The sequence below is a fragment of the Ornithorhynchus anatinus genome, chromosome 9, assembly GCF_004115215.2.
Source record: "Ornithorhynchus anatinus isolate Pmale09 chromosome 9, mOrnAna1.pri.v4, whole genome shotgun sequence".
Classification (NCBI taxonomy): Eukaryota; Metazoa; Chordata; class Mammalia; order Monotremata; family Ornithorhynchidae; genus Ornithorhynchus; species Ornithorhynchus anatinus.
In genome coordinates this window covers 31,411-54,082 of record NC_041736.1, presented here as the reverse complement: position 1 = coordinate 54,082, position 22,672 = coordinate 31,411, and the positions used below count along the sequence as shown (strand labels likewise).

Here is a 22,672-nt window from a genome sequence, read left to right as displayed (position 1 = left end):
CTTAATCTGCTGCAGCAAGAACTATTATAATAGTTGAGTCTCATTATAATACTCTATTCTTTTCCATTATATGTTCATAATAAGGTACCGCTTTGAGACCAATCATAGCACGTCAAAACAAGGAAACACTGAACCAGAGCTTGTATTTAGTTTTCTGTAAATAGAGATCAAAACTGGGCATATTTAAGCAAATTTACTTAAGAAAACAACAAAAAAAAGTTGCCACACACCATCTGGCTCAATGGAATTTTTGGAGTTTGTTTCCGTGTTTTATGTCATTAACAATGTCCCTGGGAACAAGAAAGCTGGACTCTCTGAGGGAGTGAGCAGTTGTTCCTGCCGATGAGTCCCTACCACACTTCCATTGTGCTGAAACAATCTGGGCTTTACACAGGAATCACTCAGGGCCCGAACTCCTTGGCTCAACCAATCACGGCATCAAACAGAAATCACTCAGGTCCAACCCCCTGGCTGAGCCAATCAGGGAATAATTCATTCATTCATTCAATAGTATTTATTGAGCGCTTACTATGTGCAGAGCACTGTACTAAGCGCTTGGGATGAACAAGTCGGCAACAGATAGAGACAGTCCCTGCCGTTTGACGGGCTTACAGTCTAATCGGGGGAGACGGACAGACAAGAACAATGGCACTAAACAGCGTCAAGGGGAAGAACATCTCATAAAAACAATGGCAACTAAATAGAATCAAGGCGATGTACAATTCATTAACAAAATAAATAGGGTAACGAAAATATATACAGTTGAGCGGACGAGTACAGTGCTGTGGGGATGGGAAGGGAGAGGTGGAGGAGCAGAGGGAAAAGGGGAATAATAAGCAGGAGTCACACTCGGAGCCTGCTCCCTTGAATATCAGTAAAACCTGGCCAATAATTTGGTACTCCTGAAGTTTGTGTTTAGTTAGGGAAGTAAATTTCACTCCTGTTGGGAGGTCTGGGAGTCATTACTCATTGATTAATGTCACACTTACTCTGGGCAAGGACAGCAGGAATCATGCTGAATAAGGACAGTGATGATGATGATGATGAGGAGGAGGAGGATGCTGGTTATTATTACTCCTACTACTAATAATATTGGTTAAGCATTTCCTATGTGCCATATCGGACACAGTACCTGTGTCACATGGGGCTCACGGTCTAAGTAAGGGAAAACAGGTACTTAATCCCCATTTTACAGATGAATAATAATAATAAAAATGGCATTTGTTAACTGCTTACTACGTGCTCCACAGTGTACTAAGTGCAGGAGTGGATAGAAGGTAATCGAGTTGGACACAGTGTTTGTCCTGCATGGGGCTCACAGTCTCAATTCCCATTTTACAGATGAGGTAAAATGATGCCCAGAGAAGTCAAATAACTTGCCCAAGGTCACACAGCAGATATGTGGCAGAGCTGGGATTAGAGGCACCTGGGCACAGAGAAGTTAAGTGACTTGCACAAAGCCATACATCAGGTAAGTAAATGTAAGCTTCCTGGGTGAGGACCGTATCAAATGATCCCCCAGGCACTTCTACACACAGTAAGTGCTCAATAAATATGATTGGTTGATTGATAGAGCTGGGATTAGAACCCATGATTACCAAGCCTGTATTCTTTCCCCTGCTTCACTCTGTTCAACTCTGGTAAGAGGCTAGACCAGCTTCCAGATGCAGTTCCAGGCTCCAGGAAACACAAATCAATGAAGAAGTAAAAGAAATGCATAGTTGTCCCGGGGGTGGAGGTGGGGAGAATGGGTGAATCTGTGGGCAATCTTGTCCCGGCTACACTTCAGTAGTCAAACAATCAATACTATTTAATGAGTGCTTACTGGGCACAGAGCACTGTAAGCATGGCTAAGTGTAAAGAGCATGCATTTGGGAGTCAGAGGATGTGGGTTCTAAACCTGGCTCCACCACTTGTCTGCTGTGTGACCTTGGGCAAGCTGATTAACTTCTCTGTGCCTCAGCTACCTCATCTGTAAAATGGGGATTAAGACTGTGAGCCCCACATGGAAAACCTGATTACCTTCTATCTATACCAGCGCTTAGAACAGTGCTCGGCACATAGTACGCGCTTAACAAATACCATTATTATTATTATTATTATTTGGGCGAGCTAAATACAAGATTCCTGAATCTAGTTTGGGTGGTAGACACTAAAATAATTTTCTGGTTAGGAGGAAGAAGGAAAAGTGGATACATAGATTAGCGGGTGTTTACATAATGGACTAAGTAAATCAGTATGTTCAGAAGTGCTAGTAGTGATTGTTAGTAAACAAGGGTGTGGCTGACACAGAAGTGCTGAGGTGACATTTTGTCTGCTGTGTGGAGTTGGGCACATTACTTCACTTCTCTGGGCCTCAGTTACCCCATCCGTAAAATGGGGATTAAGATGGTATGTCCAACCTGATTTGCTTGTATCCACTCCAGTGCTTAACTTAGTGCTTAGTGCTTAATAAGTGCTTAACAAGTACCACAATTATTATTATTATCGTAACCTGGGGAGAAGAGAAAAACAATGCAGAATGCCTCCTGGAATAGATGGGCTTTCAAAAGGGTTTTGAAGATGGGGAGAGTTGTAGCCTGGTGGATGTAAAGCGAAAGGAAGTTACAAGAAGAAGGGCAGGAGAGGTGAGAACAATTAATACAGTGTTCAAATTGCCTCTCTTGAGGCAATCCCTACTCAACATTAGCCTTGGAGGGGACTCCCAAGAGAAGCAGCCATCCCCAAATACTGAAGAACTTGTCCATACTTCATAATAATAAAAATAAGAAGAAGAAGAAGAACTGCATTGTATTCAGAGCCGGGGTAGTTGTAATATTTGGAGATCAGACACAGACCCTACCCCATATGGGGCTCACACAAACAGTGTGGCCTTGTGGTAAGAGCATGGTCCTGGGAGTCAGAGGATGTGGGGTCTAATCCCGGCTTTGCCACATCTGCTGTGTGACCTTGGGCAAATCGCTTTACTTCTCTGTGCCTCAATTACCTCGTCTGTAAAACGGGGATTAAGACTGTGAACCCCATGTGAGACAGGGATTGTGTGCTACCTTGTACCTTGTATCTACCCTAGTGCTTAGAACAGAGCTTCGTACATAGTAAGTGCTTAACAAATACCACAATTATTACTTACAAGTTGCCTATACATTCATACATACTGATCCCAAATGTGACCATAGACCTATCATTTGCTAATTTGCATACACACACAAACAGTTCCCAACACGTGTGTGACATGCTTCTTACTGATTATTGAGTCTCCTCTGTTGCTAGCCTTGGACATTCGTTACTCTTAGTACTTCTACCCACAGGGAAAGGAGAGGAGTCAATTCTGCTAGTTGAAAGGAGCGGAGGATGAACTACAGTGATGCTCTTGAGCCAACTGTGCCCTTGGCTTATTGGTGCTCTCAGTCAATAAACCAGACCCAGAGGAGGAGACTGTCACACCTAACTGTGCCTTTAATTCACTACTTCTCAATTACTTTCCCTGGTCCACACCTATATTCAGACTAGTGAATGTGTCTTTCTATCTTGCAGGCTTGCAGAAAGCCATGGATTTACCTTCTCTTCCACCCCCCTCCTCCTCCTTTTTCTCCTCTTTCACCTCCTTTTTCTCCACCTCTTCTTCTTCCTCCTCCTCCTCCTTCTCTTGTTCTTGATTTTCCTCCTGTTCTTATTGTAGGCACACTGGCTATGCTTACCTATCCAGCCCACAGAATTGACTGAAAGCACCTTGAAGATAGGGTCTGGGTCATATTCCTTTATTGTACACCATCATATACCTGAGACTGCTCTTTGCACACAATGCATGCCCGATGAAAACTGATGATGATGATGATACTGATGACAGGAAGGAGTAAGGCGAAGAAGATGATGACGATGATGACGATGATAATAGTAATGATAATGTTGGTATTTGTTAAGCGCTTACTATGTGCAGAGCACTGTTCTAAGCGCTGGGGTAGATACAAGGTAATCAGGTTGTCCCACATGAGGCTCACAGTCTTCATCCCCATTTTACAGATGAGGGAACTGAGGCACAGAGAAGTTAAGTGACTTGCCCAGAGTCACACAGCTGACAAGTGGCAGAGCCAGGATTCAAACCCATGACCTCTGACTCCCAAGCCCAGGCTCTTTCCACTGAGCCACACTGCTGATAATGTGGTGAGCACAGCGTGGAGAGGGGAAGGAAAAGGCTGTGGATTGTTTCTTTTGTCTTTTGATTTTGGTTGGAAATTCCCTGGGACTGGAGAGGCACCTCTGAGGTTTTTTAGCGGGGCTGAGCCTACTACAGCCATATGTGAAATGACACGACTGAATATCGAATGTTCTCCTCCCTGTCACCTACCACTAGAGAAGGTGAATTGCCAAATTGTACATTCCAAGAGCTTAGTACAGTGCTCTGCACATAGTAAGCACTCAATAAATACTATTGAATGAAGGAAGAAAGGAAGGAAGGAAGGTGATAAAAGTGGGCGCTTTGCTCCAACAGCTTGAGACCTGGAAGGCCAGGCTGTCAGTTCTGGCCAGGCTCTAAGGTCAGACTGACACCCAGGCCAGTGGTGACCTTCCTACTGCCACCGCTGCCTGCCTTTGGCCCCCTTACTTTCCAAAACGATGGGGAGGCAGGCAGCTGGAAGGGCAGCCTCTTGAGCCCTTTAGAGGGAAGATGTAATCTAAAAGCCAAGAGTTCCCAGTCCTCGAAGCTAAAGATCAGCATTTGTACTAAATAATGACCTCCAAAAACCACACTAACTGGCCAACTAACAAAAGAGAAACAAGGAAACAAGTCTGGCCCCAGCTCGTCACAGTTCTCCTGGGTCACGACACACGATTCCACTTCCTCCATTTGGCAATACAATGTCCTCAGACCCACTCATTTGCTTCTAATTCAAGAAAAACAGCAAGGCAGCATCAACGTTTTAATCAGCACATTTCACTACCAATCTAGTGGGCAAAATGACTTAAATACAAGTTGGGATAATTAACAATTAAACAAGCCACTGCCTCCATCATCTGATAGACTCTCCACCAGGCAAGAAACTCAGCATGGATCTTTCCAAACAGTTCTCCAGCCAAGGAAGGCACCAGACCCTCGATTCAATAGGAGTCACAGAAACCATAAAAAAAAATCATTCCTGGTTTCATTCTACGCAACCAGAGAGCAAGTGCCTTCTGCCTGTGTCTGTGCCTACTTCTCCAGGACTAGGTTGGACTGATGATGCCCCATTAGGATGGATGCGCCCAAGTCGATCACGATTATGGTATTTGGTAAGTGCTCACTTTGCTTCAAACCCTCCTCTAAACACGGGGGTAGGTACAAGGTAATACAAGTTATTCCATCTACTGTCTCCTTTTTCACCATGTGGCCACTTGCTCTTTCTACCACTGCTGTAGCCATTATGGCAGCAGGAAGCAGAGCATGTGACGGAATGGTTATGGAGGTTGGGGTGAGGGAGAGGGATGAGGTTCGGCGGGAATTGTGGATAAGGATAAGGTGGGAGCTATGGTTTCCCACTAGGTCACTGTTTTTCTTTGTTGGCACAGGGACTAATTGGGCAACCACATTTCCCATCCCCACAAACCCTAGAGGGGCCTGGGAGACCACCACTCCATCCCAAAATCTCTCTGTTCATTCCAATCCTGAGTTTCCTTCCTTGAGGTCTATTATCTACCAACAAAAGAACATTGCATCCAATTCCATGCTCACTGATCCCTAAATTGAACACTGAACCTACCAATTTGCTAACAATTCAGCAGAATGTCACCAGTCTAGAATTCCCAGGATCACTTCTGGACTCTTCTTATTGATGTGACTTACACCAGTCCTTCATTAAAGAGGCCATTTGTAAGGATAAATTACATACTCTCACCAGGTATCCTGCAACTCTCTGAGTTCCTTGAGAAATCAGTGAACTGCCTCCTGGTCTTCATGATCTGCATACATCTAGGGGTATCTATTTGTCAGAAGCCTTCGGTCTGGTTCCCATAACTTAATCCAGTCCCTCTGCCCCTTCAGCTACAAAAAATGATTTGCAGGTAGGATTCGTAACCAATCTCTCTAGCACCTGTCCCAGTAAAAAGAATACTAACAAATTCCCTGAGCCTTTTGACCCCTGAGGTCACGGTCTACCCCACGACCATGAAGGTGGACCAGCTGATTTGAAAGCTTTCTTGCTGGTTCCAGATACCGAGAGACTCTTCTGTGATGAACTTTGGCTCCCTGACCAAGTGTTTTTCAAATTCCATTTTGGCCACCTGACCTGCCCTCTGTGGGAGCTTTCCTGGTCTCCCCTGGGATCCAGCGCAGCAGAAAACAATTGTTGTATTTCTTAAGGCCTTCCTAAGTGCCAAACACTGAACTTAGTGCTGAGGGAAATACAATATAAGCAAAGTGAACACAGTCCTTGGCTCACATGTGGCTCACAGTCCAAAGGGGAGGAATTTCACTCAATCAATCAGTCATATTTACTGAGTGCTTACTGTGTGCAAAGCACTGTACCAAGGGCTTGGGAGAGTACAGTATAACAGAGTTGACCATCACAATCCATTTTGTTTGAGGGGGCTGCTGTAAACTCATAAAGGGAAAGAATTGGTGGCCTCCAGATGCCCGAGTGCCTCCTGAGATGGATGATGTCAGACAGGTCTGAAAATCTCTGGAAGTGGGTCTACCCAATCCTGAAGGAGGACAAGGAGGTCTGTCCCCTGTCCCTCAGCAATTAGCCATCGAGGACAACTTATTCTTCCCCCCAAAGAGGAGGGGCTCTCAGAGTCAGTATGGAACCAGTTGCCTGACTTGAGGAAAAGGAACAAAATCATCAGCAAAAGCATTCCCTGCATAGAGAAGCAGCGTGGCTCAGCAGAAAGAGCACGGGCTTGAGAGTCAGAGGTCATGGGTTCGAATGCCGACTCTGCTGCTTGTCAGCTGTGTGACTGTGGGCAAGTCACTTAACTTCTCTGTGCCTTAGTTACCTCATCTGTAAAATGGGGATGAAGATTGTGAGCCTCACGTGGGACAACCTGATGACCCTGTATCTCCCCCAGCACTTAGAAAAGTGCTCTGCACATAGTAAGTGCTTAACAAATACCAACATTATTATGGAGAAGCAGCGTGGCTCAGTGGAAAGAGCCTGGGCTGCAGAGTCAGAGGTCATGAGTTCGACTCCCGGCTCTGCCACTTGTCAGCTGTGTGACTGTGGGCAAGTCACTTAACTTCTCTATGCCTCAGTTCCCTCATCTGTAAAATAGGGATTAAAGGTGTGTGAGCCCCACGTGGGACAACCTGATGACCCTGTATCTCTCCCAGCGCTTAGAACAGTGCTCGGCACCTAGTAAGCGCTTAAATACCAACATTACTATTGTTTCTGGATTAAAAACACCTCAAGTAACAGTGAGGATTATTTCAACATCATGGTGACATACCTTGATATTAACTATGTTGCCAGTACTTGGGGCAATATTTGTGCAGGGGGTGGTGAGAAATGCATCTAGGGAGACTGGGCGCCACTCTGGGCTCCCAGAGAAGTGGCTTGCACAAGGTCACACAGCAGACAAGTGGCAGAGTGGGGATTATAAACCATATCAACCTCATTCGCCTTCCTGGTCTGCAGTAATAGGCTACATAAAGAGCATGGTCACCCCATTCATGAGAGTGGGCTGCTCCTGCCTAGGTGACCCACTAGTTCTACTTTGGGATTTACTAAGGGCTTATGTTCTGCCACACACTTGGCCGTTGGTTTTAGACTACAGTGTCATAGAAGGCAGAGAGAAGAGGAGTTTAATTTGGACAGTGGCTACACATATGGGTGCTTAATAAACACCATTTGTTCAGGATGATATAAACGTAACTGTTTTATGTTTTATGCACAAAAAAGTAATGGCCGACACACTTCCTCAGGATGACAGAGCCCGGCCCATAATGATACTCAATAAACATCAGGCTACTTAGGTGTCTAGCGAGGCAACTGGTTTTATTCACTAGTGTAGGTTGGACCGAAAAGGCCACTGCCCGGCATGGATTCCTTCCATTAGCTGTGTGGAACGCCTTCTTTTGTGAGTTGCCATGCCTGCCTCATCCAAGCATCTGGAACTGTTTTCCTTCTGCTTCTTGGTATCATTATGGTTCAGAAGCTGCTCCTCCAAAACAGCTCCCCCATTCTGGATCACCCACTGGGGGCAATATATTGGACTCACAGCTCCGGAAAGTACATAGATTCCCCAAACAATTACCTGATAATTTCAGCAAGGCCTACTGGGAAGAACCAGACTGGAAGCCAGAGGACCTGAGTTCTAATCCCTGCTCTGCCAATTTTACCTGCTGTGTGAGACAAGTTGCTTAACCTCACTATGCCTCAGTTTCCTCACCTGCAAAATGGGGACTCAATACCTGTTCTCCCTTCTACATAGACCGTGACCCCATGTGGGACCCGATTACCTCATATCTACCCCAGCACTTAGCACGGTGCTGGGCACATACCATAATGATGATGATTATTATTGTTATTATTACCTCCCGAGTGTGTATTCCCAAATAAATCCACAATCCCAAAGGAAAATGCTAAGAGTGTGTTGAGTCAGATTGAGAGTTAATTTTCCCTAACTTGGAGATGGCTTTGCTAAATCATCCTGGACATGGGTAGTTTAAGGATTCTTAAATTCTCCAACTACTGTTCCTGTAATGGAATTACCCTTGCTTGTTCCACAAGCATGACTTGGAACCTAGAAGTATGTGACTGAAAGTCTGTTGCAGGCAAGCAATAGATGGAATGTCCTAGGTGAAAAAGCTGAGTGGAGCAGTTTAGGGGAGGCCTCTGGCAGAAGCCTGAGAAGGGTCTCCTCCCGACCCCCTCCCTCAGCAAGCCCTCTTAAGCCCTCAGCCTGCCAAACCATGATTCTTGGGATGTGTTCCTCCACCACCACACACATACACACACACACACACACACACACCTTCCTTCCTCCTGGCCTCGGCTCCCAACCTCCATTGCCAGAGCAGGTGGGGAGGGACTTCCAGCCAGGGTGACAGGTACCCTCTCCAATGTAGAATTTTGGGGTGCTTTAGTTGGGGCTTCCTCCCTCCCTGATAGGGGAGGGGCCTGAAAACAGCTCCTCTGATCTCAATGTCAGTCAAAATGCCATCTATCGTTATTCTTGGAATATGACTTTGTGTCTTAATGTATTCAATCTTTCTTGTGTGCCTGTTGATAACCTCCCAACCTCCCTTTTGACTGTGGACCCCCTGAGGGTCAGAGTCTCTGTCTTCTTTCTCCTTTATTGCATTCTTTCCCAGTGTATAGTTCAGTGGTTGCAAACAATAAGTTCTCCATAAATACCATTAACTGAATGATGGAATGAAATCATCTTGAAGAAGGACAAAACCTGCACTGTGACAACTGAGAATCTGAGCAAGGAACCCTTGACTGACCTCCCAATTCCTGCCGTTTTGGCTTCTGTGTGAGGGCAGCAAGCAGCTAGGGTGAAAGGACAATGGTGGCGGAGCAGCATTTCATGACCCCAGTGACTTGATGGGTGAGGGTGTCCTCAGGAACAGAGAGTGTAGCACCAACAGGGCATCAAGATTCAGGCAAAACTGAAGGACAGCAGGGCACTGGGCACATCCAACCTTCTTAATGGCTATGACGCCTGGACCTACACCAGGTACCACACTGAGTGTCAAGAATTGGTCTAATGCCACCAAACCCACCCGCACACAACTCTCACTACCAAGCGGCAAGGCAGGATTGCAATCGCTGTGAACCTGAACAGGGCCTAACCACCAATGTCGCAGCAAAGCTCTCCATTTCACAGCTTTCACCAGCTGGGGCGAGGCAGGAGAATAGACGACAGGAGATGCCCAACCACTGCCCTATGGCCAGATGAAATGAAACAACTGAGGAAAAGGTGGACAGAAGGAATGTTTTAAAGACACAACCAAACAAAAATATAGGTCACATGGCAGAACCACAGGAAGGTGGGAGACGCTAGCAGCAGACAGTGACCGGGGGAAATGAGAAATGGAGAGACGGTCATAGAACAGAGGTTCTGGCAAAGATTGTGGCATCAGGAGGGGAAAAGAAAACAGTGCCAGGCACAGTGTGTGATCTGCTAGCCCATGATGCAGAAGGGATTGTCAAGTTGCACCTCATCTCCTTGGGCCCTGGCACACCCTAGTAGGGAGAATCAGCTTCAACCCTAAAGGATAGCTCTATGTGCATGTGCCACAGCGCATTGGAAAACACTCCTCCCCGCCCTGGGAGGGATTGTCAGTCACACCTACCCCCTCTGGGAAGGATCGGGAGTCACACCTCCCCGCTCTGGAAAGGGCCATCAGTTACCCTCACCCCACCATTTTGGAAGGGACCATCAGTCAACCCTCTCCATTCTGGAAGGGATCTTCAGTCACCCCCAACCCCATTCTGGAAGGGGCCATCAGTCACTCCTTTCTCCCCATTCTGGAAGGGGCCTCTCGGCCAAACCGCCCCATTTTGGATGAGCACCAATGTGCCTTTAAGTTCAGGCTGATCTGTGGACATCACAGAGTTGAAATTGAACATCAAGGACTTGGACAAATTGTACTTTATTTATTCAGATGGGAGCTCAGACTCTAAAATGACTCTTGCTGCGAATGGGCCTGAAAATTTACATCCTGGTTTATCCATCCATAAGTGATGGCTCTTTCCAGAATGAACTGCAAATCCTGGCCTTCTCCTCTATCAAGTGGTGAGATCTCTGAGGGCCTGGACCATATTTATCTGAAGAAGCTTCTTAATGGCTTCTGCCCCGCTGCCATGTTTAACCAGGAACCCAGCTGCCTTCCTCTGGGGTGGCGCACCTGGGCCCAAACTGTGCCAAAACAACATCCCACCCTGCCCTCGGATCCCCGGGCCCCGGTACGGCAAGGAAAAGGGAGGACAACCAGTGTGGGCTCTCGCCCCTGCCCAATTTGCCTCTGAGAGGAGTTTTCACCTTTCTGGAGTATTATCGTGAGACAAGGGAAATGCACATTTCCTGAAAACTCACTGTTTCACACATTGCAATTATAGCAACCCTTTCCAAGCCCGGACCATACAAAGGAACCACTGTTTCCCTCACTAAAGTATGAAACAGCTTACTCTGACTTAAAGTCATCCATCACATGGATCCCGGGGTTGCTGAGAGCTCGTCCCAGACAGACAGGGCCTCTGAGAGATTGCACGGTCCAGACAAGGTCATTGAGAGATCATCCAAGCCAGTGAGGGTCGCTGAGAGATCACTCCTGCCAGGTGGGGTCGCTGAGAGATCACTCCAGTCAGAGGGGGTCACTGAGAGATCATGCCAACCAGATGGGCTTGCTCAGAGATCGCTCCATTCAGACAGGGGCTTGAGAATTCATGCCAGATAGATAGCCAGCAATTCCCTTGGTATCAATAGCTTCAAATCAGAAGGATTAGAGTTTCTTAATTTTATACTAATTCAGACCTCATTTCCTTCTATTTAAAACTCTCAAATCTTTTAATTTTCTTCTCAAATCAGTTCCTCATTATCTCCTTTCAAGGTGCCAGCAAAGTCTCCCAAGGAATGAATTGTTAACCAAAGTGGAAAGGTATATAGCTATTCCAGAATCTTTTTTGGTAGATATAGTTAAAGCAAAATACCCCTTCCATTCTGGAGAGACTGACATGAGGAGCACCGGGCCTCCAGACTAAACTCTGGAAAATATAACTAACAATTTCCAAACAGTGTGGACAGGAAGTAACCAAAAGACTGTACTAAAATATTAACCAACTGGGGCTTGATAATTAATAATTATGATACCAAACCATTTAGATAATTGTGCTTATCTAATCATCTGAATAGGAAATGTAAATGGGAAGGAATCATTAGGTAAATAAACAATAAAACACTACTCCTTTTTTTTGAAAAAAAGAGGGAAGAACTTAAATTTAGTCTTCTCTTGTTGAGATCCACTTTGGAAACATCCTCACTGTGTGCAGAGCACTGTGCCAAGCTCCTGGAAGCGGTGGACTCCTCCGGATACACAAGAAACCTTGGGAATCTCTTGCCCGTTGCATGGAAAGCTGCCATTTGGCCAGCGTGAAACCCACAAGGAAAAAGGAGAACAAAATGGAATCTAAGAATGTTCAGCAACAAAAGAGCCTATTTGGTGGTTCAGAGAGAGGAAAGAAAGGCTCCATCTCTTCAATGCATCGCTTGCTGGTACTAGGCTGTTAGAGGCAAAGTTCACAGCCTTTAGTTTCCAGTGGATTCGGAAGAGAAGGTCAGTACTTCCACGCTCTAAAACCAATAGCTGCATTTCAGATGACCTACAGCTACATTTATTTCCGGACCAGACCCAAAGTCACCCAGGAGCCTTCCTACTACAGACTCACTCCCCTCAGAGAGCGGTACTGGCCCCTAGAGCCACAGGGCTCCTTTCTGGCCTATCAATTTCACATTTCCCTTGGACCCTGAAAACAGGATTTGCTTTGCACACCTGACTGACATTGTCCTCCCTCAGAGCTGTGTCCTACAGAAAAATAGCATTTTTTACTTTCTGAAATGCTAGCACAATATTGCTTGCCTCATTTTGGTCCTCGCAACACTCCCGTGAGATAGAGAAGAGTGTTTTTACCCCCATTTCACAGATGAAGAAAACAAGGTACAGAGAAGTGAAATGATATGCCTAAGGTCTCACCACAGGCCCAGTGGCAGAGCTGGGACTGGAACCCAAATCTTAGGACTCCAAAACTCATTCTCTTTCAGTGAAACTATAACACTAAAGACCCTTGGGCAGTAAGGGTTAAAGCTGCCTTACAGCAGTGGATGGACAGACTGGCTGGAATAGTCGAACCCCATCAGACCCCTGTCATCACTCCGGAAAACCATTTTAATGTTCAGTCTTCTTTCCCCAACCCACCTCTTACCTCGAAGGTGCATAGATAGGTAGGTACACAGGATCTAGTCTATCTCCAGTGCTAAAATGATGCTACTGAAGGTGAAATTCCAACTATGGCAGGGGGGTGGGGGAGTGGGGTGGTGTATGTGTGTGCGGGTGTGTGCGTGTGTGTCTCTGAAAAGACTGATATGGGACCCATGATATCCTGACCACATTATGCCGACACCCAGACTGTCCTTGCTGTACTGTCATATTTGTTATAAACCTGGTGCCGTTTCTGTTTCTGCCTCCTGTCCTTTGATCCTGATGGAGCTATCGCTGGACTGCAGCATATCATGTTCCTTTGTAGATTGCAATGTGCTGTTCTCCTTCTAGATTGCAGCATGCCCCACGTGCCTATCTGGACAGCACTGCAGCAAACCACCCCATCCCCTCTCCCCTTTCTGGATGATGATGATAATAATAATAATAACGGTATTTGTTAAGTGTTTACTATGTGCCAAGCACTGTTCTAAGCACTGGAGTAGATACAAGGTACTCAGGTTGGACACAGTCCCTGTCCCACAGGGGGCTTATAGTTTCATAATGTGGCATACATACTCCTGGATTGGACTGAGGCACATAACTTTCTGGATTGAGGCGAGGCAGGCAACTTTTCTGGCCTGCAGTGTGCTGTGCCCCCTTCTGGAGTGTGGCATGCTGGTCTCCTTTCTGGAGTGTTTTCCAGATGGGGAGCGTTCTAGATCATGAATACCTATCTGCTGTGATACTTCACGTCTGGCGAATCCCAACCTTTTAACCTTTCCTCACAGGTTCTATTCCTCAATATTTGGAAGTTATTTGATACTCTGCTCTGAACTCCCTCTGACTTCTTTCTGTCTCTCAAAGTACGGACCTCAGTTAGAGAACTCTAGGAAGGACCAACCAGGTCTCTATCTCAGGTGTGACAACGTTCAGCAAAACACTTGTTAGTCAACTTGCAAAACTGCTAAATACTGACTAACCTCCGGGGAGTTGAGAGAAATAATTGGAAAAGGGAAATAGCATGGGCTAGGGGAAAGAGCACAGGTCTGGGAGTCAGAGACCCTGGGTTTTAATCCTGACTCATCACCTTGGGCAAGTCACTTAACTTCTCTGTGCCTCAATTTTCCCTCTCAGACTGTGAGCCCCATACGGAACAAGGACTGTGTCCAATCTAAATACCTTGTGTCTACTCCAGTGCTTAGAACAGTGTTTGACACAAAATAAGCACTTAACGAATGCCATTAAAAAAACTGGAAAAGTGTTTTGTACATAATGGTCACCTCACTCATCATAGAAATGGCACTATTTGTGCCTTACCAGCAAATAACAGTCAAGTGGATTTTCCTAGGTTTAATTTTGAAAGATTTGATTCCAGAATCTTAACTTGCTCTTCTAGGATGAATGTCTGACAAAACAACACACCATTACTAGTAATTATTTATTCATTCATTCTATTGTATTTATTGAGCAATTACTGTGTGCAGAGCACTGAACTAAGCGCTTGGAAAGTACAATGCAGCAGAAAGGCCTTCAAAAGATTCCAGATAACCCCATCAAGGGCATTATTTGATCAGGCAAAAAACTCAGTCACTGGGTGTAGGCTAAACCTAGGTTCTAATATTTAGGTGTGGGTTTGAATTTAAAATCTATCACAAGCATTTAGTGCTCTTTTAAATTGCATCCAGGAAAGTTCACCGTCTATGTAAAAGAGAGACTTATCAACCTTCCAGACTCTTGACCATTTATTTATGAGAAGAAAAGGAAATACATTCTAGAGTGAAACTATTCTAAACGTCTTTACTGTATTGAAAGAGTAGATCTCAGTCATGAGTTGAGTCGAGATTCTTGATTCCTGTCTTTCAGTGTACTGGTAAGCTATAAGGGTAATCTCTTGTTAAATCTTGATAGAAGATTTAACGTAGTTGTTATAATGGCACAAAAAGGCATTTTTATGGAACTAATCTGCTAACAGGACAGGGCTACTTTTCAGAAACTGAGGGGCGATAAGGTTTCCTAACTTCAGTAGATGTGTACAGATTTTAGATATTAAGTTTAACTCTCCACAGGAGAAAGTGGGCAATTTTAAGGCTGCAAATTGACTTCCTATGTCCTGCTGAGGAGAGAGATTGTGTCCGCAGACATACTGCACCCAATTACTGAGTTAACAGCAAAGTCCTTAAGTATTAGTAATAGTAGTAGTAATATAAAATATTCAGCATCTACTGGGTGCAATGTCTTGTACTAAGCTCCGCTGTATTTTCCTAAGGGCTTAGCACAGTACTGTTCACATAATAAGAGCTCAGTAAATTCATTCATTCATTCAATTGTATTTATTCATTCAAGGCTTTCTGGATGTCCCCAACTAAGGATCTCTAATTTTTTATGGTACTTGTTAAATGCTTACAATGTGCCAAGCACTCTTCTAAGTGCTGAGAAAGATACGAGATAATTACATTGGACACAGTCCCTTTTCCACATGAGGCTCACAGCCTAAATCGGAGAAAGGAGATTTACTCCCCATTTTACAGATGAGGTAACTGAGGCCCACAGAACTCATGTGACTCACCCACGGCCAAAGAGCAGACAAGGAGCGGAGGCGGGATTAAAACCCAATTCCTCTGACTCCCAGGTCTGTCTTCTTTCCACTAGGCCACCCTTCTTCTCCTGCATCCCTGAAGAATAAACATGGCTCGGATCCCACCTGCTCCACAGGGGCATAGGTGGCTCCACCATCATCACAGACAAAGAGGGAATCCTGGGATTTTGGCATAAACATTTCAACCATCTTTCGAAGATGGCTTTCACCATCGAAGTCAAATCTCTAGAACACAGGCCTGGGAGTCAGAAGGACCTGGGTTCTAATCCCAGCTCCACTACAAGTCTGCTGTGTGACCTTGTAAAATGGGGATTAAGATGGTGGGCCTCATGTGGGACAGGGACTGTGTCCAACCCAATTATTTACCTCAGCGCTTAGTACGGTGACGGGCATATACTAAGCACTTAACAAATGCCACAGTTATTATTATTCTTATTATTACAAAGTACTAAGAACCTGCCACGGCCTTCTCTTCAGGCCTGGAGTCTGCTGTAGGTCGGAGCCTGTTTGAAAGGGTTCTGGCATAATTTTACTGAAAGAGTTCAGAGATTTGGTTATTTAGAAGTTCAGTTCTCAGTGAGAATCCTGAAAAATAGGAATCCTTGTGAGTTCTAGGCACTACACTCACTGCCCTGGACTGAATGCTTGGGAAAGTATAACAATAGCAAGATCCACCTTCCCTACCTTCAAGGGATGTACAATTTACTGGGAAAGAAAAACAAAAATGACTTACAGATAGGGAAAACTGGAGGAGGAAAAAATATGCAGCTAAAAACAGCATTAAAAAGGACAGGATGAAAAACTGATCAAATAAGCAAATGTACAGATAAATATAAACATATGCACATATCTATGAGTGCTGAGGATAGCACTAAGAGGTGGTCAGAGAAGACAGACAGGCAGCAGGCCCTGATTTGATCAAAGTAACCAAATTTTCTTCCCAGTCATCCATCACCACTTGCTGGTACAATCTCTCATAATATCCCGACTGGATTATTGCATCAGCCTCCTCTCTGATCTCTCGTTCTCCTGTCTCTCCCCATTCCAGTCTATTCTTCATTCGGCTGCCCAGATTATCTTTCTACAGAAACGCTCTGGGCATGTTACTCCCCTACTCAAAAACCTCCAGTGGTTGCCTATCAACCTTCGCATGAAGCAAAAACACCTCACTCTTGGCTTCAAAGCTCTCCATCACTTTGCCCCCTCCTACCTCATCTCCCTTCATTCATTCATTCATTCATTCAATAACATTTATTGAGCACTTATTATGGGCAGAGCACTGTACTAAGTGCTTGGAATGTACAATTCGGCAACAGATAGAGACAATCCCTGCCCAATAACGGTCTCACAGTCTAAACGGGGGAGACAGCAAAGCAAAACAGAACAAAACAAAACAACATCATCAAGATAAATAGAATCTTAGAGATATACACATCATTAACAAAATAAATAGGGTAATAAATAATATATACAAATATTCATAGTGCTGAGGGGAATGGAAGGGGGAAGAGCAGAGGGTGGGAGGGGGGAATGGAGAGATGAGGAGGAGCAGAGGGAAAGGGGGGCTCAGTCTGGGAAAGCGTCCTGGAGGAGGTGAGCTCTCAGTAGGGCAAAAGGTGAAATGACTTGCCCAAGGTCACACAGCAGACAAGTGGCAGAGGCGGAATTAGAACCCACGACCTTCTGACTCCCAGGTCCATGCTCTATCCACGATGCCAAGCTGCTTCATCCTCACCCTGTACACTCCGCTCCTCTGCCGCTAACCTCCTCAAGGTCCCTCGTTCGCGCCTGTCCCGCCATCGACCCCTAGCCCACGTCCTACCACTGTCCTGGAATGCCCTCGTTCCTCATATCTGCTGAACTAACTCTCTTCCCCTCTTCAAAGCCCTACTGAGAGCTCACCTCCTCCAGGAGGCCTTCCCAGACTGAACCTCCTCCAGGAGGCCTCCCTTTCCCCCTTCCCCTCCTCCCCTCCCCATTGCCCCAGCTCTAACCTCTTCCCCTGCCCATAGCATAGTGTATATATTATTGATTACTCTATTTGATTAATGATGTGTATATAGCTATGATTTTATTTTATTTTGATGGTACTGAGGGTACTGTCTACTTGTTTTGTTTTGCTGTCTCCCCCTTTTAGACTGTGAGCCCGTTGTTGGTCAGGGATTGTCTCTATCTGTTGCCGAATTGCACATTTCAAGCGCTTAGTACAGTGCTCTGCACACAGTAGGTCCTCAATAAATACAATCGAATGAATGAATGAATCACCAGGACCAACAGCAAAAGGGGGAGAAATTGCATCAAGAGGAGGGATAGCCCGGAAGCGGTGTCAGGAGCACAAGCGAGTAGCTAGGAGCACAATGAATCCACCTCCCCCACAGCTAAGTGTTCACACGGTCAGGGCTCTGCTCTTCCTAGGGTTCCTCAAATTCCTTGGGGAGTCAACCAGTGGGATCTGCCAGTCTAACAGGTCTTACAAGGAGTCATACAATTAGCCCCAGTTCCTGCCTCTCCTTCCCAACCCACCCCACCCCACCTCAGTCCCACGGGTTGCCATTCCTCAAACGAGCAGATGAGGAGGGGCCAGGTTCTTGGTGCCTAAGGAAGTCTTAGCCGGCACAGTAGGAAAGGGGACAGCTAGAGTAAGAAGCTTTGAAGAGGTGAGCTAGGAATGCAGCTGTGACTTCAAAAGCCTAGCTAAAGCTGGCATTTTAGGCGATTGGCTATTAAGGGGAAATTGCGTTTGGGGAAAACTGTGCTGTTCGCTAAGATAAGAATAAAAAAGTGTTTGAGGCAGATGAGAAAAACACACGGCCGAGGTGGCAGCCACTCCCAAACCCCTGAAATACTAAAACCGTGAGCACTGGGGCCTAGAAACTGAGACTGGAGCCAGACGGTCACCTAATGGAACGGAGTGGAGAAATGGTCAGTATTCAGAGGGCTACTCAACAGTTCCTACTGGGCGGGCGGGCCCCGGTTTGGTGCGGCGGGCCCTCCCTGCCCGCCGGCTGAGAGTCCGTGGGAACCAAACTGCGCCTTCTCCTCCACCCCCCCGCCCCTCCCCCTGAAGAGGTGTGGTTTGGGGTGGGGCGAGCCAAGGGCAGGGTAAGAGAGCACAGGGACATTTAAATTGTAAATTGTTGGAGGGAGGACGAGGGTGAGAGGCGGATGCAAAGGCCCCAAAACATGAGAACGGCACAGAGGCTCTGTCCTTGCCTTGGCTCCTTCTAGATGTCTTGGGCCAGGGGGGCAAGGTCCTGCCACTTTCATTCATTCACTCATTCACTCATTCACTCACTCATTCATTCATTCATCCATTCATTCATTCGTATTTATTGAGCGCTTACTGTGTGCAGAGCAATAAGCGTTTGGGACAGTAAAATACCACAGTAAATATCCCGAGCAGCTCCAGCCGGAGGCGAACCTGGCCAAGGGTGAAGCAGGGACCCCAGGCGCCAGGGTCGGCCGCGGGTCGACAGCCCCAACCTCAGCCCCAGCCGTCCCCTGCCCACATCACAAGAGGGGCAGCGAGGATGTCCCGATTCTCCCCCGCCCCACCCTGCGGTCCTCAACTGCAAGCCAGGACCAGTCGCAAGCCGACAGTCCGCCGGGCGGGAGCTTTGGGGAAGGGAAAGTGGCAGCCGCGCAGCGCCCCGACCCCGCAGCCCCCGGCTCGCAGTCCCCGGCCCCCTTAGCTGAGCTCCCGGCCTAGCGGGGGGGCGGGGCTGGGGAGAGAGGGGCAGGGGGCGTCTCCTCCTCAAGACCAGCCCTGCAAAGCTCCCTTCTGGGGAAGGGGGACCCCCTCACCTGCTCCCATTATACCCTCGCCCCCAGCTCCTGGGATCCCGGGCTCCAGGGTTCCCGGGAATCAGGGTTCCCGGGATTCAGGGCTGTAGGGCTCCAGGCCTCCAGGGCTCACGGGTTTTAGGGCTCCAGGGCTCACGGGTTTTAGGGCTCCCGGGCTCCCGGACTCACGGGCTTTGGGGTTCCAGGGCTCCCTCCGGACTCAGGGGTTATTGGACGATGGGGCTCCAGGCTTCCAGGACTCCAGGGTTCCCGGGCTCCAGGACTTCAAAGGCTACCGGACTGCAGGGCTCACAGGTTTTAGGGCTGTAGGGCTCCAGGACTCCAAGGCCTTCGGGGCTCCAGGGCCCCCCGGTTTCGGGCTCCGGAGTTCCGGGGCAGGGATGCAGCGGGGGCGGGCCACGGCCACCACCAGGGAATGGCCGAGGTCGCAGGCCCCGCTAGGGATCCGCTTGTTCCCGGCCGCCTCCCGCTCCCGCTCCCGCTCCTGATCCCGGTGGGGCTCCCGCTCCTCCAGGGAGCTCCGGGGACCGAGGGGCGGGCGGCTCCGCCCCAAGAATGGAGCCCTGCCCAGCTCTGCCCTGCTCTGCCCTGCTCCGCCCTGCCATGCTCTGCTCAGCCGTGCTCTGCTCAGCCGTGCTCTGCCCCGCTCTGCCCTGCCGTGCCCTGCCGTGCCCTGCCGTGCCCCGCCGTGCCCTGCCGTGCCCCGCTCCGCCATCCCCTGCTGTGCTCACCTCTCCGGCGGCCTCTCGTTCAGCCGCAGCCGCAGCCGCAGCCGCAGCTCGGGGAGAAGCCGATCATCCGTCGTGGCCGGCGGGAGCCAGTGCAGGCCGAAGCCGGGGCCACCGTCAGGACGGGCCGGGCCTCCGGGCGGGGATGGACGGCGATCCTGGGCCGGGTCCTCCGGGCGGGGATGGATGGCGATCCTGGGCCGGGTCCTCCGGGCGGGGATGGATGGCGATCCTGGGCCGGACCCTCCGGGCGGGGATGAAGCGCGATGGTGGGCCGGGTCCTCCGGGCGGGGATGGACCAAGATCGTGGGCCGGTCCCTGCGGGCGGGGATGGAGCGCGATCCTAGGCCGGTCCCTCCGGGCGGGGATGGAGCGCGATCCTAGGCCGGTCCCTGCGGGCGGGGATGGAGCGCGGGCCTAGGCCGGACCCACCGGGCGGGGATGGACCAAGATCGTGGTCCAGGTCCTCCGGGCGGAGATGAAGCGCGATGGTGGGCCGGGTCCCCGGGGAGAGGATGGAGCGCCGAGCCGGGGCCGGGTCCTCCGGGCGGGGATGGACCGTGATCTTGGGCCGGACGGGCCGGGCGGGGAGGGACGGCGATGGTGGGCCGGACGGGCCGGGCGGGGAGGGACGGTGATGGTGGGCCGGACGGGCCGGGAGGGGAGGGGAGGGGAGGGTCGGTGATGGTGGGCCGGGCCACCTAGTGGAAACGTCTGGCCAGCCCGGCCCGGCCCGGCCCGGCCCGGCCCGACAATGCCGCCCCCGCCAAGGCCGCCGCCGCTCCTCCTGCCACTGCTGCAGGGTCGCGAAAATGGACCGAAGCAGGGACGGTCTGAAAATTCCCAGTCCTGCCGGGGACCTTACACATACACTACTCTCTACACTCACACCCCCCCCCTACACACACAAAACACACACACACACACACACACACACAGAGGCTTCCGCGAGCCCCGCCAGGAAGAGGGAGGGCTCATCTACAAATTCCTCAAGCTCCGTCCAGCCCCTTCCTCCGGTGTCTGGGCGGTTGCACCGGGCGGCTGGGATCGCTGCCAGGGACGCTGTACACACTCTCCGCCCGCCGACCTCTCAGCCCGGGGACCGTCTGCAAATATACAACCCCAGTCACAGAAGAAGACGCTTTTTACACACACAAACACACACACACACACGTGTACACGCACACGCATCCGCAGCCAGAAGGAGCTGCAAATGAAATGACATTTAAGCACGGTTAAAGGTAATTTGCCGAGTTCTGAATTTGCCGGTGACTCCACCCACGACCTAAATCCAGGCCACTAGAATTCCAAGTTAATCAGACCCCGGGTACAACGGATAAAAAACCGTGGGTTGCCATTAAGTATCTGTCTCCCCCCACTTAGGCTGTAATAATAATAAGTAATGATGGCATTTGTTAAGCGCTCATATGTGCAAAGCACTGTTGTAAGCGCTGGGGAGGTTACGAGCTGATCGGGTTGTCCCACGTAGGGCTCACAGTCTTAATGCCCATTTTACAGATGAGGTAACTGAGGCCCAGAGACGTTGTGACTTGCCCCAAATCACACAGTTGACAAGCGGCTGATCGGGATTCGAACCCATGACTTCTGACTCCCCACCCCGTGCTCTTTCCACTGGGCCACGCTGCTTCTCTAATAATAATAATACTAATCATACTAATTATGGTATTTGTTAAGTGCTTACTATGGGCCAAACACTATACTAAGCACCGGGGTACATGCAAAGTAATCAGGTTATCCGCACTTGGGGCTCACAGCTCCTTGAGGGCAGGAATCACATCTACTTACTTTATTATAGTCTCTGAAGTTTTTAGTATAGTGCTCTCTGCACACAGTTGGTGCTCAGTAAGTACTGCCCATTGATTGACTGACTGACTGACTGATCGATCGATTGGCCCTGAGAGATGAGGTGTAAGTGCCACTCTCTGCTTGCGGGACAGCGTAATCACTTAACGAAGCTGTATAACCCACTTTTTGGTACCATTCAGTTACCAATGAATGGGGTTATCTGAAGTTTGAAGCAGGAGCAGTCAGCACGTACCCAGGAAACAGTCAATCGATCAACTCATTGTATTTATTGAGCACATACTGAGTGGAGAACAGTGTACTAAGCGCTTGGGGGAGTACAATGCGACAGAGTTGGAAGACACATTCCCTGCCCACAAGGAGTTTATCGCCTAGAGGAGGAGACAGACATTAAAGCAAATTACGAGTATGAATATAAGTGAAACTGGCCAGAAAGTCCTTTTATTTAGGTTTCCTAGATTATTTCTATCTATTAGGGCGCTGACCAGATATTGGATTTCCACAGCATTTCCCCCTAAAGAACCTACCTGCGTTGATTTGAGGATGATTTTAGGGAAAACTAAAGCAGCGTGGGAAGCAGAGGACTTGGGTTCTAATCCCAGCTCTGCCACTCGTCATTGTCAGTCGTATTTGTTGAGTACCTACTGCTTGAAGAGCATCGTATTAAGCAATCGGCAGAGTACAGTGTAACAATATAACCAGACACATTCCATGCCCTGCCTGGTGTGTGACTTTGGACAAGTCCCTTAACATCTCTGTGCCCCAGTTTCCTCATCTGTAAAATGGGGATTAAATATCTGTTCCCCCACCACCTTTGATTGCGAG

General features: G+C 48.4%; 1 protein-coding gene and 1 non-coding gene across 3 annotated transcripts in view; both read right to left on the bottom strand.

Annotated features, from left to right (window-relative positions):
* Window positions 1-20,634, bottom strand: part of MGAT5 (alpha-1,6-mannosylglycoprotein 6-beta-N-acetylglucosaminyltransferase) — a 78,948-nt gene extending 58,314 nt beyond the window's left edge. The window contains exon 1 of one of the 2 annotated variants that reach the window (XM_029072154.2): window positions 20,027-20,634. The gene's annotated coding sequence lies outside the window, so the exon portion shown is untranslated. Of the gene's footprint in view, window positions 1-19,463; window positions 19,701-20,026 lie in introns of those variants that run through there. The other variant, XM_029072155.2, reaches the window with a different exon arrangement.
* On the bottom strand, window positions 5,496-5,571 carry MIR1361 (microRNA mir-1361). Its single transcript, NR_034756.1, has one exon. It is a non-coding gene; the product is annotated as a microRNA mir-1361 (primary transcript).
* Window positions 20,635-22,672: the final 2,038 nt, after the last annotated feature.